The sequence below is a fragment of the Microtus pennsylvanicus genome, chromosome 9 (assembly GCF_037038515.1).
Source record: "Microtus pennsylvanicus isolate mMicPen1 chromosome 9, mMicPen1.hap1, whole genome shotgun sequence".
Taxonomy (NCBI): domain Eukaryota; kingdom Metazoa; phylum Chordata; class Mammalia; order Rodentia; family Cricetidae; genus Microtus; species Microtus pennsylvanicus.
In genome coordinates this window covers 48,267,767-48,273,710 of record NC_134587.1, presented here as the reverse complement: position 1 = coordinate 48,273,710, position 5,944 = coordinate 48,267,767, and positions in this window count along the sequence as shown.

Here is a 5,944-nt window from a genome sequence, read left to right as displayed (position 1 = left end):
CTGACCTGCCTCCATCTCCTTTTCAAGAGCTGGGATTATAGGATGTGTCTCTACTGTTTGGTGACTGCGCCTTTCCAGCATTGTAACTGAAATACCTGGGCCTTGTTATCCCCATGCTCTACGTGGGGTCACTGGGGTGCTGTCCCCACAGTTTCTGTGTGTTCCTCTTTGACACCTCCACACCTAGATACCCCAGAGGTTCCCTCCACTGTACACCCCAAAATCTCTCGTTCTCTCCTTAAGATACCATGTTTGGCGAGGAGGTAGTGGCACACACCTTTAATCCCAGAATTTGGGAGGCTGAGGCAGGTGGATCTCTGTGAGTTTGAGGCCAGCCTGGTCTACAGAGTGAGTTCTTTTTTTTCCCCACCTTTTTAAAATTGATTTTTATTGAGCTCTACATTTTTCTCTGCTCCCCTCCCTGCCTCTCCCTTTCCCCCTTCAATCCTCCCCCAAGATCCCCATGCTCCCAATTTACTCAGGAGATCTTGTCTTTTTTACTTTCTACTTTCCATGTATATTAGATATATGTAAGTCTCTCTTAGTGTCCGCATTGTTGTCTAAATTCTCTGGGATTGTGGTTTGTAGGCTGGCTTTCTTTGCTTTATGTTTTAAAACCACCTATGAGTGAGTACATGTGATAATCGTCTTTCTGTGTCTGGGTTACCTCACTTAAAATAATGTTTTCTAGCTCCATCCATTTTCCTGCAAAATTCAAGATGTCGTTATTTTTTTCTGCTGTGTAGTACTCCATTGTGTAAATGTACCATGTACTTCCATCAAAGGGCATTTAGGCTGTTTCCAGGTTCTGGCTATGATAAACAATGCTGCTATGAACATAGTTGAGCACATGTCCTTGTGGCACGATTGAGCATCCTTTGGATATATACCCAAAAGTGGTTCTGCTGGGTCTTGAGACAGCTTGTTTCCTAATTTTCTGAGAAATCACCACATTGATATCCAAAGGGGTTGTTCCAGCTTGCATTCCCACCAGCAATGCAGAAGTGTTCCCTTTTCCCCACAACCTCTCCAGCATAAGTTGTCATCAGTGTTTTTGATCTTGGCCATTCTTACAGGTGTAAGATGGAATCTCAGAGTTGTTTTGATTTGCATTTATCTGATGACTAAAGATGTTGAACATTTCTGTAAGTGTCTTTCAGCCATTTTATATTCCTTTGTTGAGAGTTCTCTGTTTAGGTCTGTACTCCATTTTTTTAATTGGATTATGTGTTCTCTTTGTGACCAATTTCTTGAGTTCTTTGTATATTTTGGAGATCAGACCTCTGTCTGATGTGGGGTTTGCGAAGATCTTTTCCCATTCTGTAGGCTGTCATTTTGTCTTGTTGACTGTGTCCTTTGCTTTACAGAAACTTTTCGGTTTTAGGAGGTCCCATTTATTAATTGTTTCTCTCAGTGTCTGTTCTGCTGGGGTTATATTTAGGAAGTGGTCTCCTATGCCAATGTATTCAAGTGTACTTCCTACTTTCTCTTCTATGAGGTTCAGTATGGCTGGCTTCATGTTGAGGTCTTTGATCCATTTGGGCTTGAGTTTTGTGCATGGTGATAGATATGGGTCTATCTTCATTCTTCTACAGTTGATATCCAGTTATGCCAGCAACACTTGTTAAATATGCTTTTTTTTCCCATTTGGTATTTCTTTTGTTTCTTTATCAAAAATCAGGTGTTTGAAGATGTGTGAATTGATATCTGGGTCTTCTATTCGGTTCCATTGGTCCTCCTGTCTATTCTTAGGCCAATACCCGGCTGTTTTCAGTACTGTAGCTCTGTAGTAGAGTTTGCAGTCAGGGATTGTGATGCCTCCAGAAGTTCTTTTATTGTACAGAACTGATTGGGGAGGCAGATGGATCTCTGTGAGTTTGAGGCCAGCCTGGTCTACAGAGTGAGATCTACAGGACAGCCAGGCTACACAGGCTAAAAACCAAATAAACAGACAAAAAGATACCATGTTTGTCATGCACATATATACACAAACACATTGATTAATTCTAATTAATTTCTTAGAACATGAATTAACATGCATTTGAGCATTATTTTTCTCTTTAAAAAACATGTGTGTGCGTGAGTGTGTATGTGTGTCTGTGTGGGAGGGGGCTGAGTTGTGCACATGAGTGCAGATACCTTCAGAGGCCAGAAGAGGGCGCTGAATCTCCAGGAGTTACTGGTGGGGATGGGGAATGTGAGCTGCAAGGGTGCTGAGAATGCAAATCCTCTGCAAAAGCAGGAAGGGCTTTTAACCACTAAACCACCTCCCTAGCCCGCATCACTATCTTTTTGGGGGTTCATTTCTCTTGTTTAATTTCCCTGTTTTTCCACTGGTTCATCCATTTGAATGTATACATTCATTCAGTTGAGAGAACCCCTCCTCCCAGGCCTGTCACAGCGCTGGGGAAGCTGACCTGAGTAAAGTCCCCTGGGCTCCGGAACACTATACACATACTTGGGAGGCTGAAGTAGGAGGATTGCTTGAGCCCAGGCGTTTGATGCCGGATGCCTGGATAACATAAGGAGAAGCTGTATCCAAATAAATCTAACACTTAAAAGGGGGCTGGGGTGGTAGCTCGGTGGGTAAAGTGCTTGCTAGGGCGCAGGAAGCTCTGACTTTGATCCCCAGAATCACATAAACCCGGGTCCTGCACCCCTGTAATCCCATCAGCAGAGGCTGCAGGCAGGCGGATCACAACCACAGGCTGTCCTGAGCTGTACATCAAGTTAATCAATATATCGGTGCATCTGAGAACCTGCATCAAAGGGACAGAGGGAACACTTGAGAAATAGACAGTTTTCAAATGGTAAAATGTAAAAATTTTCTCTTTATTATCCATTTGCCAGGCATCATCACTTCCTAGCTGGTAAGCAGCTCCCTCCCCCACCCACCCCACCTCAACCCCCACTTCCGGGTTCTTTGTCTGGGAGTGACAGGACCAGCTTGTGTCCTCTGTGTTGAGCACACGGTGTGTGTGTGGGGAGGGTGCGAGCTCCTCCTACCATAATAAAGAAGCTCAGGGCTCTTTATTCCCAGTCTAACCTTGGCTCCCTTGCTCCCTGGCCACACAAGTGAGCACGTTAAGCCTTGGCTTCATCTGGGGTCCCTTATTTGGGGGGTGACCCTGACCATCTCTGGCTCCAAGATGAACCAGGAAGCCCCCCTCCATAAAGCGGCAGCCAAAACTGGGATTTCAAAGAAAGAGTCCCCTCCAGGTCTCAAGCCCCAGCGGTCCCCATCCTTTGTGGCCAGAGCACCTAAGGTCCATCTGTGGGCAGGGTTTTAGGGGTCCTTGCTTTATGGTTCCCTAATCCTCACTGGGCAGAGAGGAAGTGCGGGTCAGCCTGGCCCCTTGGCGAGCAGCTGGAGGGTCTGCCAGGGAGAGGTTCACAGCCGTCAGAAGCACCTCTGCCTTCAAGGCTGCGCAGTCCTGCATGCGGAGATAAATCAGCAGGGATGAAAGGCATGGGCAAGAAGCCATCCGAGGAAGAGAGAAGGGCTGAGGCCTCTTCCGGGACTCCTGCGGAGCTGGCCTCCTTGGTTCACACCGAATGACCTCCAGGCCATCTCTCCTGCTTGTCCAAGCCCATGCCTCCAGCCCTTCACACTGTGCAGAACTTGGGACAGCCCCAACACAGGTACCTCAGCGCAAATGAGCCTCCTGACCCTAACCTCATCGAGCCTGGAGCTCAGAAGGGCTCGCTGCCCTGCTGGTGCTGCCGGTACCATCTTTCAGCTCCTTTTTTTTAAAAATTGTTTTGGCTTAATTTTTTTTTTTTAACACAAGGGCTCACTCTGTAGTCCCGGCTGTCCTGGAGTTGACTATATAGCCCAGGTTGGCCTCAACCTTTCACGAACCTTCCTGCCTCCGCTTTTTAAATACTAAGGTGGCATCAGGCCTGGCTCAATTAAAATTCTCAGTAGCTTTCGCAGAGACCCCCGCACCTCGCTGACTCTGGACATCACGGTGGCCCTGCACCCTCTCAGGGTGCTACCTGCACACCTCTAACAAGCGCCCACTTCCTCCCAGCACCACCTCCGAGAGGCCAAAGCATGCCTCGGACCCTCAAAGCCTCTTCATAAGGAGGCCAAACACAAGGCAGAGCTCCATGCCATCTCAACACAGCAGTGCCTCTGACCTATTCAAGGACAGTGGCCAATGGATGCTGTTAAGACAGGCTTTAGAGGAAAGTGGTAGACAGACAGACAGATACACACACACACACAGACATACACAAACACCACACACACACACACACACACACACACACACACACACACACACACACACACACACACAGCAGAGTGGCCCTCTGATCAACCTGGAAAGTCAAACCTGGGCCTTCACCTGAGCTCCACCCGGCAGGTGCCTTGTTCTCTGCTGCCATCTTCTGGATGGAACGGGGCACTGCATCACAGCTGGAGTTGAGACAACAGCAAATACTTTTTCCCCCCTGATAATTGGAAAATGATGGGTTCACAGCACGAGGACTTTCTAAAATCCTGGTCCTGGCATTGAGGATTCCCCAGTGAATGCAGAAAACAAACATATCTCTTTCTCCCTTAAAGCTGTTGTTCATGTGGGGAAACGTGAGTGAGAAATAGGAAAACTAAACTGATCATCGCCAATGGTTAAGTACAATGAAGAATTCGGCAAGGCGGGCTGGAGAGATGGTTCTACGGTTAAGGGCGCTGACTGCTCTTGCAGAGAACCTGAATTCAGTCCTCAGAACCCACATGGAGACTCAAACTTATCTGCAGCTACGGTGCCAGAGGGTTCAACAGTCTTTTCTGTCTTTTGTTGTCCTCTGTGGGCACTAGGCAGGCACATGCAAAATGTCAATACTCACAAAATATTAGTGAATGAATAAATGAATGAATAAGTAGCAAATAAATACAGCAAGGGGAGGAACCAGAGGGCAGGGAACTGAGCCCGGGGGAAAAGACAAAGCGGGCTGGAAGCAGGACCAGGGATACCAGCTGGAAAGCTTTCTGGGGGAGGGACAAATATGTGGTCCCCTTAGCCTACCTTACAAGCCCCATCCCTAACTCCTCATGATAATATTGGGAAACTTCCTTCCTTTATCTGAGCCTCAATTTCCCCATCTGGAAAATGGGGATGGCAAAAGCTGCTTCTCAAGCTAGTTCAGTTATAAGGATTACTGGGTCCTGGATGGCGAGGGTCTCTGACCGATCCCAAGCTGGGAATGACTCACTAATGCTTGCTCTAAAAACCGGTAAGCACTGCCGAGGGGTCATCCCACTGAACCCCTAGAGATGCCTTGTTAGTTGGCACCCTGTTAGGCTTGCTCCCCACTTTTCTATGCTCAGGGAGACTGAGACCCCAGAAGTAAACTTACTTATCCAAGGACACACTCCAGGAGTGGCAGAGCTGGGCAGCAGAGGGCAATGAGTCCAACTTCCCCCAGGTCCACAACATGCCTGTCCACTTTCTCACCCCTAAGTCACCTCCATCTACCCTCCAGGCTTCACCACCTACATGTGGTGGCAAGAATAGCGCCAAGGACTTCCCTGGCGGTGGGCAGACCCAGGGTTCCCATCATAGGTCAGCACGTCTACTGAGCCCTGCTCTCTGGTGCTGAGTCTGACTCCCACATACTGAATCCAGCTCTGATGCTGGTCCCTCATGCTGAGCCTGCCTCCCACATACTGAATCCAACTCTGATGCTGATCCCTCCTCATGCTGATCCTGACTCCCACATACTGAATCCAGCTCTCATGCTCTCCATCATGCTGAGCCTGACTCCCACATACTGAATCCAGCTCTCATGCTGGTCCCTCATGCTGAACCTGACTCCCACATACTGAATCCAGCTCTCATGCTGGTCCCTCCTCATGCTGAGCCTGACTCCCACATACTGACTCCAGCTCTGATGCTGATCCCTCATGCTGAGCCTGGCTCCCACACACTGAATCCAG